Source organism: Dipteris shenzhenensis, chromosome 22 (genome assembly GCF_047967505.1).
Source record: "Dipteris shenzhenensis isolate YYH24624 ecotype China chromosome 22, Dip_SZ_1.0, whole genome shotgun sequence".
NCBI classification, from domain to species: Eukaryota; Viridiplantae; Streptophyta; class Polypodiopsida; order Gleicheniales; family Dipteridaceae; genus Dipteris; species Dipteris shenzhenensis.
Genome location: NC_141617.1, coordinates 7,490,437 through 7,504,653, shown reverse-complemented (window position 1 = coordinate 7,504,653; position 14,217 = coordinate 7,490,437).

The window sequence follows — 14,217 nt, the reverse complement described above, 5'->3', positions numbered from 1 at the left end:
TATCCCCTTTTTCATAAGCACAAACATAGCTTTTGTTTGCCAAGTATGGAAACTAGTTCCAACAAACTTCTCTACTTGCTTGGGCTTAGTCATGTTTATAATTCATGTACTCATCAATCATGGTCAAAGAGAATCACATAGTCATCATTCTAAATGCAAAGTATAAGGAAACTCGTGAGTTCCATGACTGAGTTCTACTACTCAAGTACAAGCAAAACAATAAAAATTTGCAGTAAATAATAGAAGCCCCAAACTTATGGTGATTGCTCAACACCCTTTGACCAAAATATGAAGAATTCTGCTAGCAGAGACCAAGGTAGATTGGTGAAGATGGTAGAAGCTTGAAAAAGACTAAGAATTCCTACTAGGGAGCATCTAATGCTAGGCTAAGCTAGATCTAGAACCTAAAGCTCTGATACCAAATGTAGAAACATGTGGGATAGAATAGATGCATCTTGGAAGAGGAGTGAGGGCACAAGATGTAACCAAAAATGTTATTCACTATAGATTGTGAGAGAGGTGACTCTCTCTTATAGAAATGGGGAGAAGGTGGCCTAGATCAAAGGCACCTTCCCTACATCAGTGGCAATCAGCCCCTACATCAGTGGGACTAGCCTAAGTCAAAGGAACCTCCCATGTGGGGGCCTTTGGCTTACATCATCACTTAGGTCACACACTAGACACATCATAGCACTAGATGTGCCTCTACAACACACACACACACATGTAACTCCCCTAGATGCACACATGCACCATAGAGCAAGCCCTTGATCACATTTATCCCAACAACATAAGCAAGGGACTTACAGGCACAAGAGCAAGCTGAGGCCACTACAAAAATGGTCGACATGGAAAGGCATAGAAGAGAAGAAGCAGAGAAGTGCATGAAGGAGCTCCGAGATAGGCTCAAAGAAGTGAGAAATGATGGGGACATGGTAGACAAGGAGCTAGAAAAGATGTGAAAGGATCTTAAAGATTAGAGAGCCGAAAAGGAAGGTCTTTACAAATAGCTCTGCAACATGTAGAATGCATTGAACATTGAAAAATACCAGATGATGGAAGAGCTGAAAAGGGAGAATGCAAAAACGAGAAAGGTGATGCAGGAACTATGAGATAGCTTTAAGGCTAGGAAGGATGGGGCAAAGAGAAGTGGGGGTGGAGATGACAACGAGGCAGCTCCCCAGGCCAAGAAGGATGCAAAAGCAACAACGTTGGAGCAAGTTGCAGGCCATGGTGGAGCAATTTGCAGTAGCCACAGTGGAGCAATTTGCAGCAGCCATGGTGAGGTTGTTTTTTCGGAACACTATTGGAAGTCCAAAGAGTAAGCTACAAGACCCTACAAGAAGATCACGATAGATGTGTGCACGAGCTTGCCATGGCTTTCGACAGTTATGAAAAGTAGTCCGTCGTCCTGAGAGATTTCCAAACTAGAGTGGAAGCCTTGGAAATGGTCCATGAAGATGTTTTTCAGTAATTTATGCAACTTCAATGGATACTGAGGGATTCAGAAGAAGCTGTTACATAGAGTAAGCAAAAAGTGGAGGAGATGAAGGATAACATCCGTAGCCTTAGGATGAGGGATGAAGGAATCAAGAAGCAACTTCGTCATGTATAGAGCAAGACTATGGTATTGATGGCAACAATAGTTAAATCGGATGCCTATCCTACTATGCATCAAGGTCCAAAATGCATGGTGTGCCATACCCCCATGTTGTATCCGATGGCCTGCATGCTACCACCTTGTGCACGTTTTTTGCTTTGGGGTGTTTGTGCATACAAAATTGCCATGTAGAGAATGCCATTTGCCATTGCCCAGGTCATGGACAGATCAAATGTGCCTACTTGCTATAGCTATCTCTACGACAAGAAAGTAGATGCTGTAGCTCAATTTGCCATTTGGGCAAAAGATACAAAAGAGAACGATCTCAAATTGAAGAAGGCCAAAAGACCGAGCCTGACTGTGAGAAAAAGGAGCTTGAAGGGAGGATATAGCCCCCTTCAAGAAAGGAGCAAGAAGGGTCAAGCCTGCAACAACCACGAAGCTCAAATCAAGGAAAGAGGAAGCAGCATGAAGGGAGAGACCAGGCCCTTATGGAAGGAACCAGCCCCATTCTAGAAAGGAGCAAGGAGGGCCGAACCTACAATCAAGGATCTCAACAAGGAGTCCTTGAGATGTAATCCAAAGTAAAGGAGTCTTTGAGATGTAATCTATTTAATTTGTGTGTAATCTATTGAATTTTTAATCTTCTCCAGAGTTTACTTGGGCAATGTTTTCTCAACTATGTGACTAGATAGTGTCATTTGATCCATGCCAGCACGGTGATAATAATGAGATAAAATATTTTGATTTGACAAGTAACGTGAGACAAAAAAAATCAATTAGATCACTAATGTGAGACTAAAAGATTTCGATTAGTGAACTAATGTGAGACGAAAGATTTTGATTAGACAACTAATGTGAGATAAAAGATTTTGATTACACAACTAACATGAGACAAAACAATGAGAAGGTCAGGCTCAATGAACTCAAAGATTTTAATTACCAAACTAACATGAGATTGAAGATTGAGAAGGTCGGGCTCAATGAACTCTCTCCCTATTTAAGTGCAGTGCAGACACAACTAAGAACCATTATGAAATCTAGCCCCAAATCTATGTACACCGATCTAAACTCTGTACACCAATCCACCTACTACCGATCCACCTATAGTGAATATATGGCATACCCAAATAACTTTGGAATGCTTTTTTTCTATTTGAAAATGATGTTGGATGGCATCCTCATAGAAACAAACTCAGAGAAGGAGGAAAATAGCTGCAAAAGGAGGACATGCTTTGGTAGTGGGTGTCTTACTTGGAGTTGGCAGAGACGATAAATATTGATTTCCTTGGCTATTGTTTTTCTTGCTCCTTTAAGGTACTTGTCAAGCTCATGATGTAGGTTTCTTTTGGCAGGACATGATAGAGGCACGAAGATGTATAGAGCGTAAAGACCAATATGAAGAGGACCCCCAACAAAAGGAGTTACTATGGGCATGTAAGTCAGTAGAGTTAAGCAAGCAGTGTGTAATCAAGGTGTGTGAAGAGATCTACCATTGTGCATCAGACTAGCCTAAAGAGCTAGGAGATGCTTGCCATAGAGAGGCTAATAAGATAGTTGGGAGTCTAGAATTTCCTTGAGCTACAAAATGTCGTATTTTGAAACAATAAAAATCTTGTAGACATTTCTTGGAATTGTGGACTTTCTCATGGTGCTCATCATACCTGATTTCATATTGACCTGCTTCCATGTTAGTACTTATATGTTTTAAGTAGCCCGGTGGTTGAAATCTGGCAGTTAACAATAACCACTCTAAAGGGCATTGTTTTAGTATAGCACTGTGCAACAAATTTTAGGATAGCACAGTAGTAGTGTAGGGATAGCACAGTAGTAATGTAGGATAAGTTATCACTAGTGCGATGGTTGTTGCACTAGGATATTAACAACCACCAATGCGGTGGTTTGCTTCTATTATTACAAGATAATAGATTTGTAGAATGTGTGGATTTGTTATGGGAAACTAGGGTGATGGTTGTTGGGATATACTAAAAACAAACATGGGATGAAATCTGACAGTTAACGAAATGATAAACAGTTTAAAGGGCACTGCTTTAGTATAGCACTGTGCAACAAATTTTAGGATAGCACGGTAGTAGTGTAGGGATAGCATAGTAGTAGGTGAGTCAGCAAGCAGATTGGGATTAGGCATGGAAGAATCAAGCAAATGACTATACGTGATATGCACAAGAATTGTTATCTGCTTGTTGTACCAGTGAGCACTTTGTATCTCATCTTGTTCTTGAAAAGAATAATTTTTTGAAAAATCTATGATAGATACAATCGTGTACGGGCAAAATTGGCAAGGCATGTCTTGAACTGTTTATCCTACCAGTTGGCTGTGAAATTGTGAATTGAACCATGTGACCTAAAAGCTCGCTTGGTTGGATGCTCTTTATGAGACTGTAACCATCTCTTTTTATCGGATCCTTCAACATTGACATTTTCAAATCTCCTCCATTTTAGAGCAACATGGTTGTCTTCCCACATTTCATTTGTATAGACATTGAATGTCTTCTTCTTCAGCTTCAAATTGCAATGCTTGCATGTGCCATGAATGCATTCAATCCTATGCCACTCAGGGTCTCCCTTTGGACAAACCACTGGCTCCCACAGAGACCTTAGCCTACAAAACCTGCCCTCCCTTTTAATAGATGATGAGGATTCAGGTGGCCTACAGATTGCGCATTCATCAGGGAGGCATGGGCATCAATCCCCATGGAGCAATGCTCCAACACGACCAGAACTCAAGTCATTCATAGCTTTTCGGGCCACATCAAAATCTATGTGTGTTTTGCAACAAAAAACATTTTTGTCTTTGAGTTTGCTCACGTAACAGGGCTTATAATGCTCAAAACTCCTCTTCCCAATTGAAATGTCCGGATTATGATCCATAAACTTGAGATACAACTCCATTTGCTGATCCAACATGCGGGAACAACAGAACAATGAGCCCCCTTTTTGCTACTACTAAAGGAAAACAAAACACAGTCTAATTAAAGTATATAATGAAGCAAAATAATTTTCAACCATCGTGCTGGTTTAGGACAGTCACAATTTCAATCACCGGGTTGGTTTAGGACATGTTTAGGCAGTCAACCACCGAGCTAGTTTAGGACACATCTAGGACAATCATAATTTCAACCACCGGGATGGTTTAGGACACTGTCACAATTTCAACCACCGGGACGGTTTAGCCTGACGGTCTCAACTTTACATATTAGATAGTAACAAATATATTGCTTTTCATTTCTAAATTTCACCATTAGAAAATAACAATATATTTCTTTTCATTTCTGAATTTCACAATTTAACAGTGGTATATGACCCGAATAGTAGGAAATTAAATTTAACGAATTTAAGTACTAAGAAACACAATAATTTCAACCATCGGGCTCATCAATAACTAATGTATGTTCAACCATGTTGGTTCAAGACAATCACATAACTGGTGATTGAGTTGAAGCAACCACGGTTGCATGATGTTCCAACCACTAGGCTGGTTTAGTAATATAACAATATATTGCAAAATATATTGCTATTAATTTCTGCTCAACCATGCCACCGGGCTGGACAACAACTAATGTCTATTCAACCACGCTGATTCTGGACAATCACATAACTAGTGATTGAGCTGAACCAGCCTATGGTTGCATGATGTTCCAACCACCGAGCTGGTTTAGGACAATCACATTAAGTCCAAGCCTGATTTAAGCAATGAATAAGTAAACTATCCCAAAGCTTAATCACAAACAACCACCGACTTGGTTTAAGCACCATTGACCTATGTTGTATCTAGCATGTGTATGATGTGCTCCTTAAACAACTTGTGTCCCATCCGCTTCTTAGAGATGTCCATTCTATTTGGAGAAACTCTCATATTTTTGTGCCAAAACATTGGCACTGTAGCAATGACTTTCGCACTTAGGATATCTCTCATTTTCTTGTGTTCTATTGAAGCCCACAGACTTCTCAGTATGGGATGATCGTGCATTGCTTTTGCTCTACATTCAACCGATGCTAGAGCCAAGTTAGTGCTTCTGATTGACAACATCTTTGACATTGTGTGCCCAAGCCATTTCTCCTTTGTTTTAGGGGACACCAAAATAGCTAATATCACCCTCTTTGCAGCTAGTTGTTCTAAATTCACTTTTTGTAGGCCATTTCTCAGGCTAGAGAGTATCGCCTCTTGGACGTGCATCTCCTAAGGTATTGGTAGGGTTGTTACTCTACGAACTTTAGGGTGTAAGCTAAAGCTTGTGAAGAATCGAGACTAGTAATCACCTGAATGGATTGATGTTGTTGCCTCGAATGCTTCCACCAATTGTGACCCACAACTCATGTTCTTTGCTCCGATGGCAATTATCGAATGTGTACATCTGCAACCACTTCTTTCTGCTGCTTTGCAAGGATTCTTATTTCTTCTCATTGTTTCTCCCTTCGCAGATGTTGCAAAAGTGTCTTTCGTTGCCGATTCAATACCATGCCAGTGCTTTCCTCGACTCGCACTCTGCTCCTTGTGCGCTTTTTAGCTTTCTTGTCTTGCAACCTCTATCGTCTTCTCTTGTGTTGGCTCTTTCCCATGGCTTCCACAGGAAGAGCAAGGTATTCTCAGTATGCAGGATTCCGAGGCTTTTTGTCACCTACACATATATCGGGGTTGTCATTTGTAGTATATGTGTAGCTTAGGACCTAGAGTCATATTTTGGTGAGAGACGTAGGCTTAAGTGTGGTAACCAAACATAGTGCATGCATGTGTAAAAGGAACATGTATCATCATGGTTGAGCTAATGAAGGCTTTCATCTTCATTGGGGGTTGAGGGGTTTAGGAGGAGTTTAAGGGTTAGAGAAAAGTTCAAGGTTTAGAAGGAGGTTCCAAGGTTTAGAAGGAGGTTCCAAGGTTCAAAGAGAGGTTCCAGAGTTTAGAAGAGGTTCCAGGGTTAGAAGGAGAATCCAAGGTTCAGGGTAGAGTACATGGTGGAGAACTCGTCTCCCTCGTAGATCATGGAGGTTAAGGGTTAAGGAACTAAGAGTTTAGGGGGAGCATACGAGTGGGAGAGAAAGAAGGTATAACAGCATGGGGGAAAGAACAGACAGGAGGGAAGAGGAGGGAGGAGGAGGAGGATAAGGGAGGAGGAGGGAGGAGGAGGAGGAGAAGGGAGGAGGAGGAGGGAGGAGAAGAGGCAGAGGATGGGTTGCAAGGTTGGAGGAGAGGGGAGGAGGAGTTGCAAGGTTAGGACATGCTTTTGGACGTGGAGTGTAAGGAAGCATGGATACTTGAGACAATTGCTTAGAATACCAAAGTGGAACTCAACACAATGCCCCAAAGAGTGTGGGTTTCATTCCATTATGGGGTATTTATACAAGTTGGAGAGCTTCTCTCTCTCTCTATGTAGGAATTGTAAGACATTCTCTCTCTACATGTAGAATTTGCATATAGAAGTTGCATGTAGGAGTTGCATGTAGAACTCGCATGTTGCATGTTGCATGTTGCATGTAGGAGTTGCATGTAGAACTCGCATGTAGAACATGCATGTAGGAATCGCATGTAGGACTTGCATGTAGGAGTTGCATGTAGAAGTTGCAAGTAGAACATGCATGTAGGAATTGCATGTAGGACTTGCATGTAGGACTTGCATGTAGGAGTTGCAAGTAGAAGTTGCAAGTAGAACTTGCATGTTGAGGATTCCTAAGAGAGATTATTCCTAGCCTTATGCAAGTACAAGCGGAGCTTTGCTGCTACTCTACACACATTCTGGAGTACCTAAGTCCATGTTGGCATAGAGACAACATACTCTTGGATCCATTTTATTACCCGTCCTTAGGTTATGGCTTATTGCGAGCACGTAGCTGGATTGCCATGCATTTAGTCCAGTGGCTGTGAAACTTGTGTCGTGCCAGTCAATCCTTCTGTAAAGCCTTGGCACCATACAATTTTTGCTCAGTTTCCATGTAACCTGTATCCATCATTTGTTCAAACAGAGATATGTGGTGTGCTTCTAAAAAGATCACTCTTTGATGGAGTCAGATTATAATCTAAGCATCGACCCATTCGTTGGGATTGAAACTGAGTGGAGGCAAATGGGTATCGAGGTAACATGGGACCTCAAGAATGAATTCCAATGTTTTGTGGAGGATAGCACTTAGGTGAAGGAAGCGATTAATGTTTCTGTGCATTATTTGCTCATGTTGTTGAAGTGCTTGGATCATTGTGCCTTGGATATTACATTCTACACCAGGGTATGGTTCAATCATTGGCCAATTAATGGTGCGATCTTCATCCAAAGTGTGTATGTTGGGTTTCCATTTTTTACGTAGTGGAACTGCATAGAACTTGGGATGGGTTCTAAGACATGGAGGTGCACATAGGTACTCTTTCAAGAAGATTACATCAAAGAGCTTGGGATGGTGCCAATCAGGTTGTGGATTCAACTTGCTTATCCAACCTTCACTAATTTGACACTGACGAAGGTTGGTAGGAAAGTTCCATCCACCTCGAGTGTCCATATCAGGATATTTGCTCCAAAATTCCTTGATGGGGTTACTGGGAAGTGGTATATCATCAAAATCATACCCATCATTGGAACTTGGCATGGGAGTATGAATTGGATTATCTGAATCTTGATATTCAAAATCAAATACTATGTCATTTTCTGCTGATGGAAGCACAAGTAGTGTCGAAGGTGATGACAGGGCATGGAGAGAATATGGGGACATGGGGGAGAAATATGGAAGAGTGTGAGTTGTGGAAAGGGGAGCAGAGGGGAGGGAGGGAAGAACTAGGCAAATGGTTTGAGCAGCTTGGTAATCCTTAAGGGTAGGATTAGCAAGGGAAGGGAAGGTTAACAGGGTGGTAGCAGCAAGGGTAAGTGAGGTTATGAGGTTGGCAAAGAGAGTGGTTAGATATGGGAAGTTGGATGTGAGATAGGCCCTATCATCTTCTGATACTTCTTTTAGCTGGCTGTGATGGGATCATTAGCTGCATGGGTGGGATGTCGGTTATGTCATGCCTTGCAAATAATAGTGATGGCCTTTGTAGCAATGGAAACAAACTAGCAATAACCCTGAGGGGAGGACTACCCATGCAATGAAAGCATCCGTCGTCCTGAGTGCTATAAACCTAGCATGTGTAGATAGGGAGAAGATATTTTTCTCATCTTCGAACAAGTCTTGGAAAATTATGCGCAGAGTTTTGGTCCCTATGGAATGTTCCCATTTGATTGTTGGATGAGCAGATATGATCTTGATTTGGAGTTGCTTCCATAGGATAAGCACGTGTGCATTGAGGTGATCTTCCACTTGTAGAGCAGCCACAAGCTCTTGGTACACCACCGTTGTGCATTGTAGTGGGGCTTCATTGTGTTGTCTTCCATTGCCTCATTGTTGTGCACTAGCAATTGGAGTTCAAACTTTGAGATGATTATCTTTTCAAAGTGCATCTCATTCATTTTTTCTTTGTATTTCTGGTAGATGGTTGTATATGCCTCCTTAAGCTTTCTCATTTGCAAGGTGACTTTTGCCTGTTGAGGAATGTCTTCAGTGGTATTGGACCATTGGTCCAAGACTTGTGCTTGTGAAGTGCTGGCCTCTTTAGCGGTAGCAAGTTGGTCCTTTAAGATTTTGCATTCCCTTGTAAGCTTGTCAATGCTGAAGGCATGTACTGCCAAAGATTGTTTCATGTCTTCAAGCTTGTCTTTGCAATCCTGGAGCTCTTCTTCTTTGTAAATTAGAGTGAGTCGAGCTTGTGCCACTACCTCCATCTGTTGAGCATGTGCGGAGGTCAAGGAGTTATAGTAGGTCTGTAGGATTTTCGTTGCTTGTACTGATGCTATCAGCTGTGTTTGACTTTGGTGGAGGTTGGAGGTCCCATCCCTCACTGCCTTCTCTTGAGCTTGGAGAGCTTGGTTCATGTGCACTTCTTCTACCTCCTCATCTGTCTGCACTCGAAGTGCCTTGACCTCAATGGCAATTTCTTGGAATTGGTCTTCGATTTCTATTGCAGTCTGTCTATCCAATTCTCTTGCATATTCTTCCTTGGCCAAGCTAGTGAATAGTTTTGAAATTTGGATCATTTGGCTAGCTTGATGTTGGAGAATGACAGATGGTGATGAGGACTGGTGATACTACTGATACAAGTGGTGCCCATGTAGCCATCCTGATGATTCTATAGTACTTGTGGGAGGTTGTTCCAATGGTATTTCAGTCACTTGTGTACAATAGTCATACTGTTGATCTGGCACTAGCTCCCCTTATGGCTCATCGACTGGCATGGTGTTGATGGGCGGTTCTAGTGCTGATGTAGCCTCAGGTTCTAGTTGCTACTATTGTTGGATATATATTGGTTGCACTTGTGCACCGAGTTGTAGCATCTTGTGGGGCAATTCCTCAATTCCAACTTCCAGAATAGGTATTTCTTCTAAGGCGTCTGCACTTGCCAATGTGACAGTAGGAGAAGTTGGTGACAACTCCCATACTAGTGAGAAGGGAATGTCCAACTTCTCGATTGGTTTTGGTGACTTGGGCAGAGTCATTTCTCGTTCTTATAGCTCTTTTTTTATGATTATAGCCAATAAGTGTGGACTTTTACATTTTTGGCCTGATGAACCATCTAGTTTTTTTGTAAAGAAGATGACTAAGTGTTGGATCTAGTCTTGCTTTAGCTTCCTACTCAAAAAAACATATGTACAGAGTGGAAGGGATTGATTCTTGCTGCACTGAACCCCCAGGATTGTGGATAGGAATTGTGCTGCTTCCCTGAGGCGATGGTTAAGGATAGTGTGAAGTAATATGACGTCCCTATGGATCAGTGTGCCCTTGGTGAGGAGAGGCTATACTTTGAGAAATTTAGCATCGGTAGGCCATGTAGGGTATTTGGCATCTTGTGTTGGGAGTGAGAAAGCCCATTGAATTACTGTACTATCGAGGATAATGTTGAGTAGGCTCTGATGTACAGTAATGGTACCATACTTGCCAACCTATGCATTGCTGGAGTGGTAGGAATGGAGAAAGTCCCTGATGTATGTGGTCACTATAGGACTGCCCTCCAAGGATTTTAGGCTCTCATGCAAACTGCCTAGACCCCTTTGCTCTAAGTAAGATGTTGCTTCCTTAGAAAGAGCATAAGTCGATGTAGGTGGCCAAACAAGTTCCAGTGAGACTAGGCCCTGTCAATGGTTGTGTAGGCCGATGGTGACTGGGGTGGCATTTGTTCTTCTTGGTCATGCACTGAATCCTCCTCAGAGCTATCACTCTAGACCACAAATTCTTATGGTCGCCGTGGTTGAGAGGATGTAAATGGTTGTGAACTCTGGAGGGGATCTTGTGGTTGAGGCGGTGGGCTCTTTCTACGCATTCTCTTTAGTGGCGGCATTTTTTCTGAACCTGCATCCATGTGCATGTGGTGTACCATTGATCAGTAGATTAGTTGGCATGTAGGTATGACCTTTGTGTGTGGTTGTGAGAGATCTTATTTTTATACATGCTTTGAGAGTTTGGAATGAAATTGTGTGGCACAATTATTCATGCAATCATCTATGTGTCTAAGCGAAAGCGTGTGAGTGCACGTGACGTAGTAGCTAGGTAGGGACTAACTATATGATTTTTTTTTGTTGCTAGGATTTCATAGGGCAGCTAGAACTCAGGCATCACTTCTGAGCCCTAGGTTGAAATTGATTAATGCTACCTATATGTGTGAAGACATACATATGCAAGTGAGTGCTCATGATACAATCTAATCCTAACTAAGGAAGACTTGGGTTTCCCAAATCTTCATTTTTGTCGGGGATGGCTTGTGTGTTGAAGTAGTAGCGCTTCAATCGGCTCCCGTTTATCATTGTGTTGAATTAGACTCCATCCGATGGGCTTCATCTTTCTTACTCGGTAGGATCCTTGACCTAGATACTTCAGTCTCCCCTTGTGTACTTTGGCATTGTATAACAAGTCCAAGTCACCTTCCTTGATGTCTTTAGCTTTAAGATTTCTATCAAACCATGCCTTTCTTATGTGTTTTTCTATTGTCATGGCATGGTAGGTGACTAGTCTTGTCTCTGTATGCTTCTCCAACTGATAGAGTCTTTCTTTCAAGGATTCATGGTCTCCCCTATATTCCTATACTGCTATGCATAGGCTTGGTATTACAAATTCTAGTGGGACCACAGCTTCAAGGCCATACACCAATTGAAAAGGTGTGTTCCCTGTACTGACCTTGAGTGTGGTTTTGTATGCCCACAAGGCTGCATTCAATTTCTCTGCCCAATCAGAACACTGTGGTTCTACTACCTTGGTGAGGATAATGCATAATATTTTGTTGGTGGATTTCGCCTGTCCATTCCCTTGGGGGTAGTAGGGTGTGCTTTTTCTATGGATTACCATAAATCCAAACAAGAGTTCTTGGATAACCTCATGGACAAAATGTGTGCCTCTATCCGACACAATTTCAATGGGGCATCTGAATTGAGTGATCACATTTTTGTATAAGAATCTTGTTATGCTTCTAGCATCTACCTTTCTGACTGCTTTAGCTTCAGCCCATTTTGTAAAGTAATTAGTGGCCCCAATGATGTAGCGTGCCTATGTTCCCTTTGCTACTGGATGGATGGGACCCACATAGTCAATCCCCCATTTTTCAAATGGTTTTTGTGCAACAACTATTGTTAGGGGATGGAAGTCTTTGTGTTGTGGTTTAGTAGTCTATTGGCACACATCACAGCCTTTTACATATTCATAGGCATATGCCCAAAGTGTTAGCCACCAGTAGCCTACGAGGAGGACTTTTCTTCCTGTGGCTTCCCCTTGGAAGTGTCCTCCTGCAATGCCTTCATGGACTTCACTCATGATTGGCATGATCTCATGAGGACCATGATAAGATAAATTCCCGTATAGATGGTGTTTCATAGCCAATCCTTTAAGGGATGGTAGTAAATGATGACAAAATGGCACATATTGATGTATTATTTATATATAGAAAGTTATTTTATAAAGGAAATTACACCTTATGTGTAGATCTGAACTCTCATAATCCGCTCGATTTTGCTTTGCATGCAAATTTCCTTCACTCCGTGCTCCTAATAGTGAGGATGCAAGCACTGATAATTGTCCATCCACGAAATGAAGCTTGTAAGCTAGTGCACTACCTTCCATGATCTATGTCACAATCATACGGAGCGAGTGATGTCTCAATAGCTACTATCTAGTTTAGTCTTGTACTTAGCCAAAGAAAGAGAAAAATAGCTATGAAAGTCAGTATATAATTATGGTGTAAGGTCTTACCCTTCAAAATCCCAGTAATCAGTTGTATTCCTTGCTAGCCAAATCCCTTGTTTGTACTAGCATATGATGACTCAGTAGTCTCTAAAGGCATCTCGCCCTTCTACATGTTGCAGAATTGTTAGATACGTAAACACACAGCCTTTCTTATTGGCTCCTTGTGCCGAGGTGGTACTCGATCACACTGGCTCTACCTCATCATCTGAAAGCATGGGATCTCCAAGAAATGTAACTACTACCAATTATCATCACGATGGTGACCACAATGAAAAAAAATATGGAGCTCATATGCGACGTGTAGGATAAACGATACAACATATGTCTTACCACACGTAGTTAGTGATCTTTAATCGACAGAAAAAATGCTTGTGAGCCTGATGACAAGTGTTTAGTCTGAGAGGTATCCGTGGCTTGGAAGATGGTCGTTGGCTAGGCTACCATCTCATACAATCAGTTTTTCATCTACCAGGTTGCCCAAGCTTGAGTAGCTATGTTGGTTATATTAGCCAGTTTTGGTGATCCTTGTGTGCAACTTTAGATCACGGGCGACACCTCCACAAAACTATGAGCAGTTGTCAAGCTTAGGAAGTAGACATGAAAACCAACACATAGTCCATCTTGTAGGTAGCGAGATGAGTTTACTGCTCCGTGAAGGATGTGTTGAGATATCGAGCTCCACTCGTGATCTCCACTCGTGATATGCCAGGGTGACCGTTGTGCATTTATGTCATCGACTTGTTAGCTGCAGATGCGGTTGGTACACCGCCCATGAATAATAGCTAGATGACAGCTATCCTTATGTACTCTAGTTCGTGCCTCAATTAGTATGCCACCTTAATTAGCTGAGTTTGGTTTGAGACCCACATATAGGGTTCTTCTATTTCTTTGTACTTGAGTTCTTTTGGCTTTCACAACTAAGAAGAGAAAAACTATTATCAGCCTCCACCTTTGTGTGTATTCCCCCATTGTGTATGTGAGAAAGCTGCAAGTGAGACTCCTTCCTTCTCTCCCACTATCTTCACATGGTATCAGAGCCTGGTTCGTGGTAAGGAGCTCAAGAAAGCAAACCAAGTTCGCAGTGTCCTGTAAGAGGACCAGTGTTGCTTTCCTTTTTCGAGTTTGGGAGCAAATCTCTGCAGGTAGCACAGCCGAAAAGTGTAAGAGTGCATTGTCTCAGATTGAGACACCCTTTGCGGTGTGGCGAGATGGCAGTATATGCTATGGGACTTGGCGAAGCCCTCAGTGACTTTATTTTTTTGATTCGAGGACATTTCGGGGCCCGTTTTGGAGGCGGAAGTTCTCCACAAGCACTGAGAAAAAGGCCCTGTTTTTTGCTATGCGATAAGTGCTCTGTA